Genomic DNA, 23,162 nt, shown 5'->3' on the forward strand with positions numbered 1-23,162 from the left:
CTCTTCATGTCCTTCGGTCTTACGAATGCACCTGCTCACTTCATGTATCTCATGAATTCGGTATTCATGCCCGAACTGGACAAGTTTGTGGTGGTTTTCATTGATGATATTCTAGTATATTCTTGAAATGAAGAGGAGCATGCAGAGCATCTGCGTGTGGTGTTGTCGCGCTTGCATGAGCATCAGCTTTATGCCAAGTTCAGCAAATGCGAGTTTTGGCTAAAGAAAGTACCTTTCTTGGGCCATGTCTTATCTGAAGAAGGCATATCGGTGGATCCGTCTAAGGTGCAAGAAGTGCTGGATTGGAAAGTTCCAACTTCGGTGCACGAGGTTCGGAGTTTTCTAGGGTTGGCTGGGTATTATCGTCGTTTCATTCCAAAATTCTCAAAGATATCCAAGCCTATGACTCGCCTACTCTAGAAAGATGAGAAGTTTGTGTGGACGCCTGAGTGTGAAGAGGCATTCCACAAGTTGAGGACATTGCTAACATCAGCTCCTGTCCTAGCTCAACCTGATATCGAAAAGCCCTTCGATGTCTTGTGTGACACGTCGGGTATTGGTCGAGGCTGTGTGCTGATGCAGGAAGGTCGTGTTATCGTGTATGCCTCGCGCCAACTTTGAAAGCATGACGTCAAATACCCTACTCATGACTTAGAATTGGCTGCAGTTGTTCATGCTTTGAAAATCTGAAGGCACTATTTGCTAGGTAATCTGTGTAATATCTACACTGACCATAAGAGTCTCAAGTACATCTTCACTCAACCTGAATTGAACATGTGGCAGCGAAGGTGGCTTGAGTTGATTAAAGACTATAATCTACAAGTGCACTACCATCCGGGCAAGGCAAACGTGGTTGCGGATGCCTTGAGTCGAAAAGCACACTGTCACTCAGTTCAGGTAGAAGATCCATTGTTGTCACATCTTATGCACCCACTCGTGCTCAACCAGATTTCTCTGGAGAGTACTCTTCGCAATCGAGTCATCAAATTGTAGCAAACAGATGTAGGCATCCACCATATAAAGAGGAAAATGAAGGAAGAAGAAACCAAGCACGTCCGGGTAGATGAGAACGGAATTCTTTGGTTCAAAGATCGACTTGTGGTCCCAAAAGACCGTGAGCTGTGAAATCAGATCTTGTCTGAAGCTCATTCATCTAAGTTGTCTATCCATCCTGGTAGTAGCAAGATGTATCAGGACCTGAAACCTCTGTTTTGGTGGACAAAGATGAAAAAGGAGATTGCTGCTTTTGTCGCTCGTTGTGACAACTGTTGCCGTGTGAAGGCCGTTCATATGAAAGCCGGTTTACTTCGACCCTTATCCATTCCTGGTTGGAAATGGGAAGAAGTCAGCATGGATTTCATCGTTGGACTCCCAACTTCTGTCAAGGGTTACGACTCGATCTGGGTGATTGTAGATCGTTTGACCAAGTTTGCTCGTTTCATTCCAGTTCGAACTGACTATCGTCCACATCAATATGCGGAATTGTATTTCGAGCACATTGTTCGTCAGTATGGTGTGCCTCAAACTATCATATCAGATCGTGGACCACAGTTCACTGCCCGTTTTTGGGAGTGTCTTCATGAGCAGATTGGTACTCACTTGGTCCGTAGTTTGGCATATCATCCCCAAACGGCCGGCCAAACTGAACGGGTCAACCAAATCCTAGAAGACATGTTGAGGGCATGTGCTCTCTCCTCCAAGGGTTCTTGGGTTAAGTGGTTGTCGTTAGCTAAATTCTCTTACAATAAGAGTTATCAAGAGAGTATCAAGATGGCTCCATTTGAAGCCCTGTATGGTCGAAAATGTCGAACCCCGTTGAATTGGGTGGAATCCGGGGAACGAAGGTACTACGGCATCGATTTCGTGAACGAAGCGGAGCAGCAAGTCCGTACCATCCAGCAACATCTGGAAGCTGCTCAAGCTCGTCAGAAAAGTTATGCTGACAAGAGAAGGAAGCCAATTGAGTTTGCAGTCGGTGACCATGTGTATATCAAGGTGTCTCCGATGAAGGGCGTACAAAGGTTCGGAGTTAATCGAAAGCTTGCACCTCGTTATGTGGGACCTTATCGGATTCTCAAAAGGAAAGGGAATGTAGCATAAAAAGTTCAATTACCAATTGAGCTTCGAGCTATTTTTCCTGTCTTCCACGTAATATAATTGAAGAAGTGCCTTCGTGTTCCGGAGGAGCGAGTGGAAGTTCGGGATATCAAGTTGAAATCTGACTTGGTGTACGAGGGGAAACCTGTAGCGGTTCTGGACCGCAAGGAACGGGTGACTCGTAATCGTGTGGTTAAGTTCTACAAGGTGTTGTGGAGTAACCACGGGGAAGAAGATGCCACTTGGGAAACGGAGGACTATTTAAAAGAAGTTTATAAAGCTTTCTTCGAAAATCAGTAAGCTTCCAAATCTCGGGATGAGATTTTTATAAGGGGAGAGGGCTGTAACACCCCAATGTTATGGTTGCATCAATCACATGCATAACATGAGCATTATCATCTACTCAAGCATAGCATGAGCATCATCTACCTTGAGCCATGTCATTTTATGCTTAAGTGTGCTTTAACTTGTTTAATCATGTTTCCTATGCTTGTGTTGGTGTGTACCATGCTTATATGTGTGTGCTATATCTTGGTAATTAGGTTATCTATGCTTAACTCAACCTTAGGAACAATGTTCATGTTGATCACTTCTCCAAAATAATTACTTAAGTCATACTTACAAGTATAGGCCCTAGAAACCTCTTTTGCTTAGGCTTTTAAAAAGTGTTTCATAAAATATTTGCATGTCAAAACTTTCTACAGAAAAGTTGTAGCAACTTTTATTAGGAACAAAAGTTGTTTTATGGCCATCTCATAAAAAAGATCACAACTAGCTCAAAAGTGACCCACAACGCAGGATTGGGGCCATTTCCAACACTTAGAAGAATTTTCTAAGTCTTGGGACACTGCAGTTTGCTTGATTGATTTTGAAAACTTCATATCTTTCAAACCAGGCCGATCTAGCTCTTTCTCTAGTTGACAATGTTGTAGAACTCAGCTAGTACTCCAACTTTGCCAACTACACCATCTCCTAATTCGTTTTGGTTTGGGAGATAATCGTTGTCAAAGTAGCTCTGTCAGTCGGTCATCGTTTTGTCTGAATCAGACTCGAGCTCGCCGTCGTGGTCACCCGGCGCGACACCTGTCCGCCATTTGTCGCCCGTACGCCAGCGTTGGCCCTGCCCGTCAGGCCGTCGGTGTTGTCATGGACGCCACGACACACCGCACTCACTCAGCGCCCGTCCATTCTCTCCCTGTCTCTCTCTCGCGCTCTGCGTGGCGAAAACGTCGTCACCATTACCGCCGTGAGCTTCGCGAGCTCCTCGCGCCCTCGCCTCTGCGTTTCGCCTCGCCTCCGAGCGTCTCCGAGCCCGCCTCGAGCTCCTCCATCTCCTCCGCCTCTCGGCTGGACGAGATCTTCCCTAGGTGAGCGACATTTCACGAGTTCGTCGTCGTCGGGTTCGCGGCCGTCGCGACACCGATTCCGGCGAACCGCGCCGCTGCTCCGTTCTCGCCTCCTTTCTTCCTTCTAAGTCGCGTTAAGGTTTGCTTAGGTCTTGGCGTCGGTTCACGCCACGCCATTCCGGCTGAAACACCACCGTCGTGCGGGAACAAGGCCGCCACACCGCCGTGCTCACCGCCGATGAGCACCTCGCACGTGAGCAGACTCACCGGAGTCATTAGGGTTAGGCGTTTCTACCTAGAAAGCTCCGCGCTAGCTCACTGATGCTTAAGCCGCCCTTCCCTGACGCTCTACCGGTCGGAGGTGGCCGACGTAAGCTGGGGTAGCTCCGCCATGGCCGACGGCGACCTCTCTCCGTCACTAGAACCCTAGCGCCACCTACCTCCATCGATGCGGAATCACTCCAGGATCACGCTGGTGCCCTTGGATCCACCGGAGAAGCTCACCATCGGCGAGCATTCGCCGGCGAAGGCGTCCTCTGTTCTCTGGGTCGCTGACGCGCGGGACCCGCTGTTAGTGACTCAACGGTCTTCTCCTTTCTTTTATTCAAATCCAGATTTTTGTCTTTCTTGCAAAAATCATATCTCCTATTTCTGAGATCCAAAAATTGTGAAACCAATTATGTGAGATTCCTTGAGATGGCTATTGTTTTGTAAAAATATAAAATGAACCATGTTTTCTGTGAAAAATATTTATTAGGATTTAATCTTGTTATTTATGAGTGAATTCATATCTCTTGTTATACTGCTCATCTAGCTATGAAATTTTTATGGTAGTCTCTGAGTGGTATGAGAATGCTATGATAAATATTTCATGATTTTTGGAGTAATACATCTGTGATATGTAATTTATGATTGAGATATGGCTTGTTTTCTTAATTAAATCATAGTAAATAATTGATGCTTATGCTGGTGCTCTACTTTGGTGTCACACTTCTTTATGGTAATAGTAGTATGTAAATAATGTGAAATCTGTTGTTTGACACTAAATAAGCCATGTTTCTGAATTTATGAAATAAACACCTTGTCACATGTTAAATGCTTATCTCAATTTTGGCATGTGCAATTGCTCTGAAAATTTTATGGTAAGGTATAGATGCTATGCTTGTGCTTCTGTAATTTTTGTAGATTTTTCTGAGCAACTTTGCTGGTATCTTGTAATAACGCTCTTTTATAGAATTAAATTGATAAATGCTTTATTAGTTAATATCTAGGGGTTAACAAATGATATTCTGGTTGTCTTATGATATGCTTGTGCTTGTAAGCCATTTGGATGGTACTAGATGTGTTTTGGTTATGTCATCAAATAATTAATTAGAGGGTTAAGAGCTGCCCTGGACAGCAAGGGGGTAATCTAACCTTTACATGTTGATATCTTGGTTTGCTGGAAGACTTGTCTAAATCAAAGTTGTGGTAAACTGTATAATCTAGCTGTGGTTTAATTTTAGGATCATTTGGTTCAATAATTTGAAAGATATAGCTTATCCAAGTTGGGTTCCAGAAATAGGTGCTTTCTGTTTTTCTGGGACAGAACCTGGAACTTTGTTTATATGGCTTGTTTAACTTATGAATCTTGCTGTGATGTTTAAAGATGAGATGTAGACAATTTCATAATCTTTCCAGAATATCCTCATTTATGTTTGTTGGATCCTTATTGCAATAGTTATGAATTGTTTACTGAGCTTTTCTATTATAATGCTTGCTGTTTTAGGTTGACTTGGTAGGTTTTTGCTAAGTTAACTAATTACCTTGTGTAGACTTGTTATAACGATTACTCCGTAAATGAGTGTCCAGTGAGTCTAATTAGGTTATCAAGCATTCATCCTCGTCCAGCATGCACCCATTCTTACTTAATCATGCATGCAATAGGTGCACCGGACGCGACAGTTTCGTTCGAGCTCCAAGCGAACCCCGAAGGCCAGGAGGGCAACCCGGAGGTGGAGGTCCAGCAAGCCAGACCCGAGGAGCCCAAAGAAGAGGTTGAGTGCCCTAACCACGAGCCAGCTTCGTTCGTGAAAGGCAAGCCCCAGAGCATCTTAAGTCTCCCACTTTAATTTCGAAAGCTTACTTGGCTATGTTATACTTATTGATGCATTTACGTATAGGAGTTGTGATGAAACCCTTACTGCATGTTACTCAATCCTTGTCAAGATATCTTACCACTACCTGGTTATAGAGTTAGGATCGAGTAGCAGCTTAGTCATGCTTTAATCGGTAGAAGTCGGGTGATATCCTGTCACCTGCGCGAGATAGGGTTGAGTCGGATCACGATTGTCTATATGTGCTATCGTGGAAAGAACCTGATTAAATTGACATAAGCCTGGCGGAGTTTTGCAAGGTTGTAGTAACTCTGTCTGTGGCAGCTAAGGACCGACCGTTGTACGTCCTCTTGTCATGTTGAACACATGCCTAACACTTAGTTGGCCGGATAACTCGTTCCGACCGCAAAGCCTAGTAGTATGACTCAGGCCGGAAGACCGGCAAGTATAAAGTGCGTACTACTGGAGGAAGCGCGGTGTGCGGGGGACCATTGGCGTAAGACCAAAGGCAGGTGAGTTAAAATTCCTGACCTCCCTGGCAGAGTGGTAGCCCTGGGAGTGCGGTGCTGATCGGAGCCGCGATTCCTGAGTCGTACCAAAGGTGACCCGTTGGCTCTCCGACGGGGGATGCTTGGGTGAGTGCTAGGAATAACCCTCCAGCTGGATAGGAATCGATTCGAATCGCCGTCTCTCCCGGATAGTGAGAACTTGACAGAGCAGCGGCAAACGTAGCATTCACTAAAGGACAATGGTTCATAATAATGATGATAGCAAGGAAGAGCATATGATGAACTTGATATGGTTATTATTGCTTGTAATAATCAAGTGATGTGAGTACAGGTGCTAATCTAGTGATAGGCGAATAATGATTAATATGATGCTTTTACAATAATATAGCTATCAGTTAAGCTTTTGGCAATTGTTAAGTCAAACCAGCTCCACTATATACTTAGTCTTGCATGATCCTTGGTGTCTTTTATGTTTTACTAGACGGGTAAGTCTAGCTGAGTACATCCTCGTACTCAAGGTTTATTCCCACCTGTTGCAGATGATATCTTTTATGATGGCTTCTGCAAGACCTGTCTCCATCCCGCTGGGGATGAGGACTAAACCGTTGGGCACGGTTCTCTAACTACTTCGTACCTGTTGCTTTTGGATGGATGGCATGAGACCCTGGCTGAACATGAACTTGTGAAATGAACTTTGGAAAGTGTGTGTAACTATTTTGCTTCCGCTACTACAAACATGTGTTGTAATAACTAAGTAACTCCGATGTGGTGCCGCTTCGACGGCAATGAGTGACTATATAACATTCGCTGTGTTATGTTGAACTATTACATTCTTGGTTTGTTGCAAGTTGGTTTCAAGTCCTTCGTGATTTCAGTTGACTACTGGATTATATGGGCTCAAGTTTGGAAACTTAATTGCTTGCCTATCGTTTCTACACTTGAACTCTTATAATTTGGTCGGTCTGTGACACTAATCCTTATGCAAGGTAGGTGCATGGTTTGCATGGAACATACCATATGCTTGGAAATCAATTTCGATTCACCCGATGGAACTCCTTGATGATGTGTGTCATATGGAATCTCGCTTCGGTCCATTTTGTGACATTGTTTGTTTCGGTGCAAGATAGGTGCACAGTTTGCACCTAATGCACCATAGTCTAAGAAACCATTTTGGACGCACTTGTTGGTACTCCTAGGTGAAGGGGCTCAAGTGGATGCTCGGTTCGGTCTGTTTGGAGATAGTGCTAATCTTGATGCAAGGTAGGTCCATGGAACATACCATATGCTTAGAAATCAATTTGGATGCACCTGATGGAACTCTTTGATGATGTGTATCATATGGAATCTCTCTTTGGTCTGTTTAGAAACAGTGTTAGTTTCGGTGCAAGATATGTGCATGGTTTGCGCCTAATGCACCATAGTCTAAGAAACCATTTTGGAAGCACCTGTTGGTACTTCGGTGAAGTGGCTCAAGTGGAAGCTCGGTTTGATCTATTTGGAGATAGTGCTAATCTTGATGCAAGATAGATGCACGGTCTGCATGGAACGTACCATATGCTCAGAAATTAATTTGGACACACCCGATAGAACTCCTTGATGACGTGTGTCATATGGAATCTCGCTTTGGTGTGCTTAGAGATAGTATTAGTTTCGGTGCAAGATATGTGCACGGTTTGCGCCTAACGCACCAAAGTCTAAAAAACCATTTTGGAAGCACCTGTTGGTACTCCTAGGTGAAGAGGCTCAAGTGGAGGCTCTGCTCGGTCTGTTTAGAGATAATGCTAATGTTGATGCAAGATAGGTGCACGATTTGCATGGAACATACCATATGCTCCGAAATCTATTTGGATGCACCAGATAGAACTCCTAGATGACATGTGTCATATGGAATCTCACTTCGGTCCGTTTAGAGACTGTGTTAGTTTCGGTGCAAGATAGGTGCACGGTTTGCACCTAATGCACCATAGGATAAGAAACCATTTTGGACGCACCCGATGGTACTCCTAGGTCAAGGGGCTCAGGTGAAAGCTCAGTTTGGTCTGTTTGGATATAGTGCTAATCTTGATGCAAGATAGATGCACGGTTTGCATGGAACATACGATATGCTCAGGAATCAATTAGGACACACCTGATATAACTCCTTGATGATGTTTGTCATATGGAATCTTACTTCGATTCATTTAGAGACAGTGTTAGCTTTGGTATAAGATATGTGCACGGTTTAAGCCTAATGCACCATAGGCTAAGAAACCATTTTAGACACACCCGATGGTACTCGTAGCTGAAGAGGCTCAAGTGGAGGCTCGATTTGGTCTGTTCGGATATAGTGCTAATCTTGATGCAACATAGTTGCATAGTTTGCATGGAACGTTCCATATGTTAAGAAATCAATTTGGACACACCTAAAGGAACTCCTAGATGACGTGTGTCATACGGAATCTCGCTTCGGTCTGTTTGGAGACAATGTTAGTTTTGGTGCAAGATAGGTGCATAGTTTGTGCCTAATGCACCATAGTCTAAGAAACCATTTTTGATGCAACTGTTTGTAATCCTAGATGAAGAGGCTCAAGTGGAAGCTCGGTTCGGTCTGTTTGGAGATAGTGCTAATCTTGATGCAAGATAGGTGCACGGTTTGCATGGAACATACCATATGCTTGGAAATCAATTTGTATGCACCCGATGGAACTCCTTGATGACCTGTGTCATATGGAATCTCGCTTTGGTCTATTTAGAAACAGTGTTAGTTTCGGTGCAAGATATGTGCATGGTTTGCGCCTAATGCACCATAGTTTAAGAAACCATTTTGGAATCACCTGTTGGTAGTTCGGTGAAGAGGCTCAAGTGGAAGCTCGGTTTGATCTGTTTGGAGATAGTGCTAAACTTGATGCAAGATAGATGCACGGTCTGCATGGAACATACCATATGCTTAGAAATTAATTTGGACACAAACAATAGAGCTCCTTGATGACGTGTGTCATATGGAATCTTGCTTCGGTTCGTTTGTAGACATTATAAGTTTTAGTGCAAGATAGGTGCACAGTTTGCGCCTAATGCACCATAGTCTAAGAAACCATTTTAGACGCAATGTTTGGTACTCCTTGGTGAAGAGGCTCAAGTGGAAGCTTGGTTCGGTCAGTTTGGAGATAGTGCTAATCCTTATGCAAGGTAGGTGCATGGTTTGCATGGAACATACCATATGCTTGGAAATCAGTTTCGATGCACCCGATGGAACTCCTTGATGACGTGTGTCATATGGAATCTCGCTTCGGTCCATTTGGAGACATTGTTAGTTTCGGTGCAAGATAGGTGCACAGTTTGCACCTAATGCACCATAGTCTAAGAAACCATTTTGGACGCACTTGTTGGTACTCTTAGGTGAAGGGGCTCAAGTGGATGCTCGGTTCGGTCTATTTGGAGATAGTGCTAATCTTGATGCAAGGTAGGTGCATGGAACATACCATATGCTTGGAAATCAATTTGGATGCACCCGATGGTACTCCTTGATGATGTGTATCATATGGAATCTCACTTTGGTCTGTTTAGAAACAGTGTTAGTTTCGGTGCAAGATATGTGCATGGTTTGCGCCTAATGCACCATAGTCTAAGAAACCATTTTGGAAGCACCTGTTGGTACTTTGGTGAAGAGGCTCAAGTGGAAGCTCGGTTTGATCTGTTTGGAGATAGTGCTAATCTTGATGCAAGATAGATGCACGGTCTGCATGGAACGTACCATATGCTTAGAAATTAATTTGGACACACCTGATAGAACTCCTTGATGACGTGTGTCATATGGAATCTCCCTTTGGTGTGCTTAGCGATAATATTAGTTTCGGTGCAAGATATGTGCACGGTTTGCGCCTAACGCACCAAAGTCTAAAAAACCATTTTGGAAGCACCTGTTGGTACTCCTAGGTGAAGAGGCTCAAGTGGAGGCTCTGTTCGGTCTGTTTAGAGATAATGCTAATGTTGAAGCAAGATAGGTGCACGATTTGCATGGAACATACCATATGCTCAGAAATCTATTTGGATGCACCAGATGGAACTCCTAGATGACATGTGTCATATGGAATCTCACATCGGTCCGTTTAGAGACTGTGTTAGTTTCGGTGCAAGATAGGTGCACGGTTTGCACCTAATGCACCATAGGATAAGAAATCATTTTGGACGCACCCCGATGGTACTCCTAGGTCAAGGGGCTCAAGTGAAAGCTTGGTTTGGTCTGTTTGGATATAGTGCTAATCTTGATGCAAGATAGATGCACGGTTTGCATGGAACATACGATATGCTCAGGAATCAATTAGGACACACCTGATATAACTCCTTGATGATGTTTGTCATATGGAATCTTGCTTCGATTCATTTAGAGACAGTGTTAGCTTTGGTATAAGATATGTGCACGGTTTACGCCTAATGCACCATCGGCTAAGGAACCATTTTAGACACACCCGATGGTACTCGTAGTTGAAGAGGCTCAAGTGGAGGCTCGATTTGGTCTGTTCGGATATAGTGCTAATCTTGATGCAACATTGTTGCATAGTTTGCATGAAACGTACTATATGTTAAGAAATCAATTTGGACACACCTAAAGGAACTCCTAGATGACGTGTGTCATATGGAATCTCGCTTCGGTCTGTTTGGAGACAATGTTAGTTTTGGTGCAAGATAGGTGCATAGTTTGTGCCTAATGCACCGTAGTCTAAGAAACCATTTTTGATGCAACTGTTTGTACTCCTAGATGAAGAGGCTCAAGTGGAAGCTCGGTTCGGTCTGTTTGGAGATAGTGCTAATCTTGATGCAAGATAGGTGCACGGTTTGCATGGAACATACCATATGCTTGGAAATCAATTTCTATGCACCCGATGGAACTCCTTGATGACCTGTGCGCTCCTTGAAGTTCTGAGTTGCTATACTGGACGACCAGTCCCCGAGCATCGAGTGCTCGGTGGTCGGTGCAGTCTTTGAAGTTCCGAGTTGATAGACTGGGCGACCAGTCCCCGAGCATCAAGTGCTCGGTGGTCGGTGCAGTCTCCGGATTGTTGACTCTCTAACATTTTTGTCTGCTTGTTTTGAAAAAATTTTCCACAAAAAAGTTGACGTGACGAGACCTCCTGACGGGATGTCAGATGGGTGCATGAAAAGTTGCGCCTGGCAACTGTACGACCGCCGTTTGCGCAGTTTGAGAAAAAGAAACCATCAATTTGTACGAAAACTCCGCCGCATTAATTGTCGATAATCATTGAAAACCGAAACGTCCTGTAACAGAACCGACCAAATTATAAGAGATTAAGCCTAACAGTGACCATTTGCATAGTCAAACCATCACGCTTAAGCCCATATAATCCCGGTAGTCTGTGAAATCTCGAAGGATTTCAAACCACACATCGCACCATAGCCAAGATCGTAATAAGTTTAGCGGTCGCCATTCACAAATACATCCAGATTACAACATTCATAAAATACATCGGAGTTCTTAAAGTTATTACAAACCAAGTTCTTCAAGTAGCGGAAGCTTCGTAGTTCGAAATTGCAACACACACGCTTAGTCTGATACAGTGCCATAGTTTGGTCATTCCCACAAAAGCAAAAGAAGAGACGGAGTGACCATCGCCCTTGGTCTAGTCCTCACCCATGGCGGGGTACAGACAGAGGATGCAATAACCAAAGTACATTTGACCATCTGCAAAACAACATGGGAGTAGAACCCTGAGTACGAGAAGGTACTCAGCTAGACTTACCCGTCATAAACTTAAAATAAAGACTCATCAAGGATCATGAAGGCTATATGGTGGGGTAGCTGACAACCATTTTGCAAAACTGCAGGGTTTTCCTATCATAACCTACATAAATCTTTCTTCTTTTAATTTGCTCAAGTTGAAAGTATCATTACCTATCATCTAGGTTTGCACCTGCACTATTACAAGCCAGTATAAGGATATAATAGTTCCTCATCATAGCATTCAAAAACCCTTTTGTGATAGCCCAAGTGTTCCATAGTCCTTACTACGAGGATAGGGCTCATGTCAAGTGCTCACTATCCAGGAGCGATGGCAATTCAAATCGATTTCTAACCAGCTGGCGAGGTATTCCCCACACAAACCACACTGACTGATCAAGTGAGCTACAGATCACCGTATTACACTATCCAGGACCAATTCGCGGGTTCGGCAGGCACCGCCAGTACCCGAGGACCGTTCCGGCGACCGAGGTATCTAAGGTATACCAAGGTTGCGCGCCGCGCCCACGTCGTTCTCCTCAACCATCACCAATACAGCGCATGGCGGCTCGATTCCCGGCCCGGATAGTGTTCAGGCTTCGCGGTCGGAACGACTTATCCTTCCAGCTAAGTGTGGGGCATGCGTTCAACATGACAAGAGGGCCGTCAACGATCGGTCCTTAATCGACACAGGCAGGGGCACTATAGTCAACCCACCATAAGACCCTACCCGGTCTCCAAATTCATTCCACACTTGGTTATTCCTTTCCCCGAGCAACCAATGCTTAATCAAGCAGGTATCCACCTATATCTCGCAGGTGACAGGAAATCACCCGACTTCTACCGGACTAAGCAAGCTAAGCATAGACTCCGTGCCTATCTACATAGGACAAGGTAGGTGAACGAGTAGGGATAACAAGGAGTACATATGCATCAACGGTATCAGGCAATTCCTATCACTTAGATGCAATATAGTAGAACAAGTACAGTGCATCATGTAAGTTAGCGAGAATAGGGAGACTTAGAATGCTCCGGGGCTTGCCTTTCTCAAACGTGCTGGGTCGGTGATCCGGACACTCCTGTAGTTCCTCTCCGGACTCCTGTGCTTCCGGAGGTTCCTGCTCCTGAATCTCCTCGGGCTCCTCGGGTCCCACCTCGTTCTCCTGCGAGCCTGTATGATGCATGTGTGCTCATGAGTGGAGTGCGAGATGCCCGAGTGGATGCTTGTATGAGAAAGTACCAAAGGAGTCATGACATGATGCATAAGTGATACACTTGGCCATGCTCATTACAAGGTAGTCAACATCGTCCAGGAACAAACAATTGAATCAAACATCTATTGCATTCTCTTCTACAAATATTTTTCAAATGCAACCAGCAACCCACATGATGCTTCAAAGATACACCAAACCCAACTTATCCCATTCAACCTATATACACAAAAATTCATAATTTTCTTTATTCATTTCTAGGCCCATTAGACATCACATGCAATTCTATTCCTCAATAAATTCCACAAAAATTACAGGAGACTACCAGCTAAACATAAAGTTTACTGTAAATTTTTCATAATTTTTGGATACTCATCTTGAGCCATAAATTCATTTATACACCAAATAATATGTAGTAATATTTTTCCAGTGAGTAATCATACATGCAGAGCCAACGAATCAAGTTCCACATTTTTCTGAACCATATTTTATTTACTATGCATTTTCCAAGTTTAACAAAAACATGGATTCAATATTTTCATTCAGAAAAGTTACTCAAACATGACATGCAAACATACTAGGCCATAGATCTGGACACAGAGAACACACCAAAATTTATTTCACAATTTTTGGAGCTATAATTCTCAAGATATGGATTTTAGAACACTTAAATCATTTTCGTGGAAATTATTTTTCTGAAAACAATTCAAATCCACCTCGGGACCGGCTAGGTGCACCCGGTGCAGTGCACCCGCGGTCGCTGACGAGCGGACCCGCCTGCCAGCCGGGCCCGCTGGTCAGGGCACAGAGGGGGAGGAACTCCGGCGAGCCGGAGCTCACCGTCGGCGACCCCCTTTCGGCGAATCAAGTGGCTCTACACGCTCTACGGCTCACGGCGGACCTAGCGCACCCATTTGCGTGGCCTAAAACGGACCGGAGCAGGCTCGCCACCGGCCATGGCGGAGCGGCGGCGCTGCTCACCGTCGGCACGGGACGCTGGCCCGGTAGAGCGTGGCTGGAGTGGCTCGTGAGCATCGCGGTGCCAAGGCGAGCACAATGCGCCAACTACGCGGCACCGGAAGGCATGGAGACGCGCGGATCACGTGTGCGGCGGCGGAGCTCTCGCCGGAGAAGAAAACGACAGCGAGCGGGGGCTCACCGTGCCTTACCGAGCGCTCGAACGGGTGTTCCGCAACGGCGGAGCGAGGGCGGAGCTCGGGGAGAACTAATCGAAGAATGGCGCACGCACGGGGGAGGAACGGCCGAGGCGGAGCTCGGGCTCCAATGGCGACGGCGGCGCTCTGCGCGTGCGGAGTGAGGGCGAGAGAGCGAGAGAGAGAGCTGAGGGGCGCGAATGGGAGCGGGGGCGGAGGCGGGCGCAGCCGAGCGCTTCTGGTGGCCGACCGGGACGCGTCCTCGCTGCCGCATGCTCGCCACGCGGCGGCCAGGCTCTGCCGGCGCGCCACGGCGGCACAGAGCGGCCGTCCGCGCACGGACGCGGGCGCGAGCGCGGGGAAGGGGAAGGGGAAGGGGAAGGGGAAGGCGCGGGCGGGCCGGGCCGGCTTCGGCCAGTGGGCCAGAAGTGAGGCCGCGGCCTGCTAGCGCCCCCTTTTCCCTTTTCTTTTTTTTTGAATTTCTTTTCCCAAGTTCTTTTCCAAATACATTTTGACCATTTAAAAATCATTTTCACCGCTTTCTCCAAAAAGCAAAGTCGTTCCAAAACAAAAACCCTACAACTTTGTTTTAATAAGCAAGACCAAATTCCCAATGGAATTTGAATTACAAATTAAAACTAGTTCTAGGTTTTAAATAAATTCATTTTGGGAAATTTTGTATGAATTCCAATTCTCAAATTTCATAGCTCCAAAAATTACACAAAAATGTTCTTAATTCTTCTTACACATAAATCAACCTAGTTTGAATATTTCACATTTTTAGAAGCAAGCATCATATTTTTAATATATTTAAAACACATGAAATGATGCACATAAAATCATGGTTTGGGCATGAATGACATGCTCATGATGCTATGCTTGATGAGAATGCTTATGCATTGCTTTGATAAGGCTAAGTGCATGCTTAACACCTAGGGTGTTACAACCCTTCCCCCTTAGGGAAATCTCGTCCCGAGATTTTGGGTTACTAACCATTTCTGATGAAATTTTGGATAAACTGTTTTCAAGTAATCCTCTGTTTCCCAGGTGGCATCCCTATCGTCATGATGACTCCACACCACCTTATATGTTCGGACAATTCTGTTTCGGGTTACTCGTTCCTTGGTATCCACAATTCCCACTGGCTGCTCTTTATACTCTAAGTCTGCTTTTATTTTGATCCCCCTAGGTTCAATCCTTTGTTCAGGCACTTTCAAACATTTCCGTAACTGAGACACATGGAAGACCGGAAAGATCGAACTCAACTCCTCAGGTAACTGAATCTTGTAGGCCACTGGGCCTTTCCTCTCTAGTACTTGGTACGGTCCCACATATCTGGGTGCAAGCTTGCTTCGAACTCGAAAACGTTGAACTTTGTTCATTGGCGTAACCTTAAGGTACACATAGTCACCTACACTGAATTCAAGTGGCCTTCTTCTCTTATCAGCATAACTCTTTTGCCGTGATTGTGCCGCTTGCATATGCTGCTGTATGATCTGCACCTTTTTCTCGGCTTCATTCACAAAGTCGATACCATAGTATCTTCTTTCACCAGGTTCCACCCAGTTTAACGGAGTTCTACATCTTCGACCATACAAAGCTTCAAACGGGGCCAGGTTGATGCTCTCTTGATAACTATTATTGTATGAGAATTCAGCCAAAGGTAACCATGATTCCCATGATCCCTTGGATGATAGCACACAAGCCCTCAGCGTATCTTCTAACACTTGATTTAGCCTCTCGGTTTGACCTGAAGTCTGGGGATGATATGCCGTGCTTCTTATTAGACTGGTCCCCAAGCTCTTATGCATGCGCTCCCAGAAGTGAGCGGTGAACTGCGGTCCCTGATCCGATATGATGGTCTTGGGAATACCATGCAACTTGACAATCTCAGCCATATATATATCGGCATACTCAGGAGGTCGGTAACGAGTCTTCATAGGAATGAAATGGGCCGATTTGGTCAATCGATCTATGATTACCCAAATCGAGTCATTCCCCTTCCTGGTCGTCGGTAAACCTGTGATAAAGTCCATACTGACCTCTTCCCATTTCCACTCTGGAACTGATAACGGTTGCAACAGACCTGCAGGTTTCATATGGATGGCCTTAACTCTGCAACACGTGTCGCAACGGGCTACATATGCGGCTATTTCTTTCTTCATCTTGGTCCACCAAAAGTGGGGTCTTAGATCTTGATACATTTTGCTACTGCCAGGATGAATAGAAAGCTTAGAGAGATGGGCTTCATCCATGATGCGATTCTTCAATTCCCGATCCTTCGGGACTACTAACCGATGTTGAAACCACAGTACCCCTTTCTCATCAACTCGAAATTGAGTTTTTGGGTCACCTTTGATTTTCTCTTTGATGTGGAAAATACCCTTGTCTGTTTTCTGTCCTTCAATGACTTGACTCTCGAGTGAACAACTGAGTTGTATGTGACATAAGACCTCAGGATGCATAAGATTGAACCCATCTTCAAACAACGGTTGAACCACTTGATAGTGCGGTTTACGACTCAACGCATCTGCTACCACATTAGCCTTGCCCGGATGGTAGTGAACTTCCAGATCATAGTCCTTGATTAACTCTAACCACCGTCGTTGCCTCATATTTAGCTCGGACTGAGTGAAGATATACTTCAAACTCTTATGATCGGTATTGTCGAGGGTACCAACAAAGGGTACCCTCACCAATGCGTATAACAAAACCATCCGTACACACGGGCGACCATCGACGGCCGCAGCCTCGAAGACGGAAATACCGTCGAGCGAGTCGGCCAGGGCTCGAGCAGCGACTGCCGTCGAATACGGAAGCGGGCTCGAGCGAACCGAGGGGCGTCGAGCGCAAGGACACTGTCCGCCGCCTGACGCGCGCACGCGGGTCGGAGCATTTAATGCGCCTGACGCTTCCCCACCTAACACATGGGCCACGGGAGGCTTCCGTCCCATCGTTCTTTTTGCAGCCTTCCCACCGAACGGCCCAGGGCATGCCAGGACACGGGAAACAAGGATGGAACGTCTAATCAGGACCCCCTCGAGACACCCAAGGTCAGCGCTCTAGATATCGACACCTCGTGCGGCGTCCGACCCTCGACCTCACCAGGCTCCTTCCTGGGGACGAGTCGGGCGTCAAATGACCACACCGTAACCGCTCCGCCGGATTTGCCGCCGGGCCTTATAAGCGTGCACCCGCCGAACCAATCCAAGACGGCGCGCAGAGCAGAATGCAGGGGCACGCGTGATCATCACCAGGCTATTAAGACGGGACGGCTCGAGGGCATGCCGGTACGGAAACCTCGAGTAGGTCAGCGCTCCACGCTGCTATCGACTCCCATTCCTACACCTACATATGTACCCTAGGCCCTTCCTTGGAACTATAAAAGGAGGGACTCAGGAATAGAAGAGGGCAGCGAAAAAAGACCACGCTCATACGTAGTAAAGCTCCACACTTCATACCACGCTTGTATTCGCCCCTGTACAAGCACTTAGGTGCAAGATAAAACAAACTCTCTCCCCCCGCTGGACGTAGGGCCTTCTCTTGCCCGAACCAGGATAAATCTCTGTGTCTTCTTGCATCACCATCCGGAAAAGGGAGCACGCATACAAATTTACTCGTTGGTGTGACCCCCCGGGGGAAAAACACCGACAGTTGGCGCGCCAGGTAGGGGTCCTGCGTGTTTTTCATCGATTTCCCACTCCTTTCCGGATGGCTACTCTTGCCTCGCCGTTTCCGCGCTCCACGGTGATTTGGTTTGGGAGTCTCGAGTTCATGTCTATGGGCTCCGGCTACGACATGATCTTGCTCTCAGTCAAAGGACCAGGAGGAGCCCGCGTTACGCCAGCACGGTTGAAGGCCCCGAGATGCCCTCATCACCACGCCTCCCCGCCAAAGAAGAGGCACGGACAGCACCACCGCGGCCCCTCCGCTTCAGCACGACCAACAACTCGTGCGAGGCAGGACATGAGCCACGAGTCGGCAGCACCGTGTGACGAAGCAACAAGTGCGACGACTCAGCACCGCGCGACGTCGGGAGGTGACGCGTCTCGCGCCCTCTCCCCCACCGCAACTAGGCTACTTCCACATGGGTTGTTCTCTCCAAGGGCGGCACTGCCGTTCGGAATGGACAACGCCGCGGCATCGCTCGCCAGGACGATATGCCCAAACGCCCAGACGTACGTGGAAAGACCCATGGTCCTCCCACATAGCTCTGAAGCGCGGCGGCCGGCGTCCGAGCTTCCAGAAAAGAAATGAAATATGAAAAGAAAAAAAGCAGGGGCTGCGCGAACGCGTACAGCAGATAATGTCTCCAAATCTTCAAAGCGTGCACTACTGCTGCTAACTCGAGGTCGTGCGTTGGGTAGTTGACTTCGTGCTTTCTCAACTGTCGGGAAGCATAAGCTATCACCCTGCCATCTTGCATCAACACACACCCCAGTCCACTCTTCGATGCATCACAAAACACATCAAAAGGCTTTTCTATATTAGGTTGTGCCAGAACGGGAGCAGTGGTTAGCAACTTTCGCAAAGTGCGGAAGGCTAACTCACACCCTTCCGTCCAGACAAACTTGTGATCCTTTTGTAGCAAACTTGTCATTGGCTTAGCAATCTTGGAGAAGTCAGGTATGAATCGACGATAATACCCGGCCAGACCAAGAAAACTTCTAACTTCCGAGACAGAAGTTGGTGCCTTCCAGTCCATGACTTCCTGCACTTTTGACGGATCCGCAGCAATCCCTTCTTCCGACAGAATGTGCCCTAGGAAAGGAACTTTCTTCAACCAGAACTCACACTTGCTGAACTTGGCATATAACTGATGCTCTCGTAATCGTGTCAGCACGATTCTCAGATGCTCGGCGTGATCTTGCTCATTTTCTGAATAAACCAGGATATCATCGATAAACACCACAACAAACTTCAACCAGAACTCACACTTGCTGAACTTGGCATATAACTGATGCTCTCGTAATCGTGTCAGCACGATTCTCAGATGCTCGGCGTGATCTTGCTCATTTTCTGAATAAACCAGGATATCATCGATAAACACCACAACAAACTTATCCAATTCTGGCATAAAGACTGAATTCATCAGATACATAAAGTATGCAGGAGCATTTGTCAACCCAAAGGACATGACAAGATACTCATACAACCCATATCTGGTGGAAAAAGCAGTCTTCGGGATATCTTGCGGACGAATTTTGATTTGGTGATACCCAGACCTCAAATCTATCTTAGAAAACACTCTGGCCTTGGACAACTGATCAAACAGGATATCAATCCTTGGCAACGGATACTTATTCTTGATTGTCACTGCATTGAGTGGACAATAGTCCACGCACATGCGCAATGACTGATCCTTCTTTTTCACAAACAATGCTGGACAACCCCATTCCGACGAGCTTGGCCGGATGAACCCTTTATCCAATAACTCTTTTAGTTGATTCTTCAACTCAGCGAGTTCGTTTGGTGGCATCCGGTATGGCCTTCTAGATATTGGTGCTGTACCTGGTATCAACTCGATTGCAAACTCTACTTCCCTATCCGGGGGAAGTCCTGGTAATTCCTCAGGAAAAACATCAGGGAACTCACAGACTACTGGGATCTGTGGTAACGGAACCACGTGCGTAGCACAAGAAATGCTAGCAAAGTCAAGACGACGGGGCAGAGGTACTTGAAAAGAGCTATTGCCCTGCGGTTCTCTGAGAGATAACATTCTCTTCCCAGTATCTATGATGGCATCCCATTCTCTCATCAAGTTCATGCCCATGATAACATCCAAAACTAACCCAGGCATGACCACTAGATTCACTCGGAATACTCGGCCACTTATACTCAGGGTTGCCCCTCGAACCACTCTATTGGTCAACACATCTGCCCCTGCTGAGCTGATGCGGTAGCCATAACCCAGATCTATAACTGGTTGACTATGCTTTTGTGCAAATGCTTGGCTCATAAATGAATGCGATGATCCAGAATCAAACAAAACAACTGCAAGATGTTGGTTGACAGAGAACATACCAGCTGTTACCGGTTCTCCTTCTGGGATCTCCTCGATCGAGGTATGGTGCACACGAGCTGGGTAGGTTGGCTGCTGCCTCTTGGGGTAGGGACATTCCTTGGCGAAGTGCCCCATCTTGTGGCAGTTATAGCATGGACCCTTGGGCGCATTGTTGACGGTAGGTGCTGCAGCTTGAATTGCCTTCAGCTTGGCAGAGGCTATTGCCACCTTGTACGGCTTCTGCTGTGTTGGAGGCCCGGTGTTCCTTCTCTGCGGCGGTCGGAACCTAGCACCTGGGGCAGGAGGACGATACTGCGGTCGCCCTGTCACGGGTGCCCTGGACTGGGATGATCCGGCTTCAAAAGCCCTCTTACGTGACTTGGATGCACTGTAGTTGTTGTTGTTGTTCTCCTGGGTGAGACAGTCACTGATGTAAGCATTGAAGGTAGCTCTAGCCCCTGTACCCATGGTCTTAAGCATCTTTGGATTCAAGCCCCTATGGAAACTAGCAATCTTCTTAGCCTCCGTGTTTACAAACTCAGGGGCATAGCGAGCGAGATTATTGAAAGCATGTAGATACTCCTTCACTGATTTCGTCCCCTGGGACAGCCTCATGAACTCCCCAACCTTCATTTCAACCACACCCGGAGGAATGTAATTTCCCCGGAAAGCTGTGGTGAAACGGTTCCAGGTAATTGGGGTCCCCTCTGGGTAGGTGGTACGGTGATGGGACCACCAAATCCCAGCGGGTCCTTGCAACTGATGTGCCGCATACTCAGCCTTAAGTTCTTCTGTCATTCGAAGAAGACGAAACTTCTGCTCCATAGTGTTGATCCACTCATCTGCCTCAAGCGGTTCCAAAGCCTCTTTGAAGATTGGTGGATTGGTATCCATGAAGTCCTTGAACGAACTGTATTGATTTACTTCACGGCCACCATGGTTATCCCCACGACGGGTGTTGTCAGCTATGTTGCGCAGAGCCTCTTCCATGTTGCGCTGCATCTGTTCCATGTTGCGTTGGCTCCCCAGAAACTGCGCGAAAAACACATCCGCAGTGTACGGAGGAGGCAGTGGTGGTGGCGGTGTTGGTGCTCTGTCTTCATTCCGTTGAGCCCCACCTCCGGATGTACCTGCTCCAAGACCCGGATTGCTGTTACCCCCGCCACGTGTTTGCACCATCTGCATACGTCAATGATAAGCAATTGTTAGGAGTTGCCATAACGGTAGAAATGTGTAGAATCGTGCCGTACTGAATTTACTGAGGGAATAAATTCACACATTTAAATAGAGGCACAACAATTCATCATCTACGCACAACATCACTAACAGCTTGCTTAACGTTTACGCAACCAGGTTCGCTTACATCCAACTTGCCAGCATACATACACTGGACTTTCAGCATTAACTCATAGAGTCTTACACAGCCCAGATCCAAAAGTACACGACATGCCACGCAACATACAACAACAAAAGAAGAAGGACTAGCTCTAGAGCCCTAGCATCTACTCGCTATGGTCACTGTCCATGCCAGAGCCATCCTCATCCTCATCTCCACTAGCAGCTGCTCCTATCTCGGGATCCGCGTCTATCTCGTCCTTAGAGTCTAGCTCAGCTGCTCCAGGCAGGTGGTGAGGGTGGAGCTGGTTAAGCAGCTGGTGGATCTCCTCATGCAAGTTCTCATTGTACTCCTCAGCATTAGCTAGCTGCTGCTCTAGCTCCAGCTGTCGGGCCCTCAAAGTGTCCTCCTCGTGCCAGGCTTCATTCCTCTGTCCAAGCACATGGACTAGCATGCGCTCGCAGTTCCTGTGAGCAGTGGTCACCCTGTCCTTCTGCTCCCATACTGCAAGCAGGTCCTGACTCAGCACACTGTTCTTCTGGACTGCCTGATCTCTCTCTCTGGTCACACGGGCCAACTCTGCCTGCAGCCTCTCAACCTCAGAGTCAAACTCACGCTGCAACTGACGCTTCTCATCCTGGACGATGAGAAGAGACCCGGACAAGCGACCCAAACAACGCTCTAGGCCTCCATAGGTCTTCATCAACGCGTACATGGCACTCATAGCTGCACTGTCACTGTGCTGGTCCTCATCCGCACTCCTCTCTAGAGCGTTCACCTCGGACTGATCCCACACCAAAGTGTAGGGGTCACCTCGGGGAAACACCCCAGCGAAGGCGTGGGCCAGCTCCTGGGGAAACCTCTCCATGAGGTCCCTCAAAACTGCGAAAGCTGCCCTGCTGGCACCGTGGAAAGGCGTAACACCTCGGGACTCGTACACCCAGCCACCCCAAGCAGGGTCTCCTCCACTGGTAGGGACAACTGACTCGATCCCCACCAGGGTCTCGTCACCGAGCGGCTCCTTGTCCCAATAGTAGCGAGGCTCCCTTCCTTCGGGATACCCCATCGAACTGAGCACCCTCCAAAGCAGAGTGGGCATCCCAAACTCCTCCAGGAACTTGCTCTTATGTCACGAGCTCCTAGCTGCCAACGGATGGCGAGGGGCCCGCCCACCAGTGGACTTGCAAGCGGTGAGCCTAGTGCGTGCCATCTGCTGCAATGGAACACCGTGGGTAAGAGCGAGGATTACCTTTAATTATTTTATTTAGAATTGGGATAGATTAAATTAAGGGGGAAAGTAAGCAATGATATGACATGAACATGATGCATGCACGAACTTACGACCTCACAAACCTAGAAACAAAGGTTAACACTAAGCGGTATATGCGGTGGCACACAACGTTCTCTCATAACGTAACTAGCGTTCTAAGCGAGAACGCGGTTACTGTACCTGCAGAAAAACTCATTTCAGCCCACCCACAGTATGATCGTGCAAAACCAAAAATTTAAAACTATGCACTTCACATACACAGACACCCGTCCATGCATGTGATGTGTTGCTACCCATATCATCGCCCTAATGACAGCATCGCCTCTCAGGACGGAATTCCCAACATGCGGTACTGTTTCCAAGACACACCAAAACATGTGTGCGTGACACAGTACCTAACAACACTCCCCTAGACCGGCAGTGTAT

This window comes from Sorghum bicolor, chromosome 3 (assembly GCF_000003195.3).
Source record: "Sorghum bicolor cultivar BTx623 chromosome 3, Sorghum_bicolor_NCBIv3, whole genome shotgun sequence".
NCBI lineage: Eukaryota > Viridiplantae > Streptophyta > Magnoliopsida > Poales > Poaceae > Sorghum > Sorghum bicolor.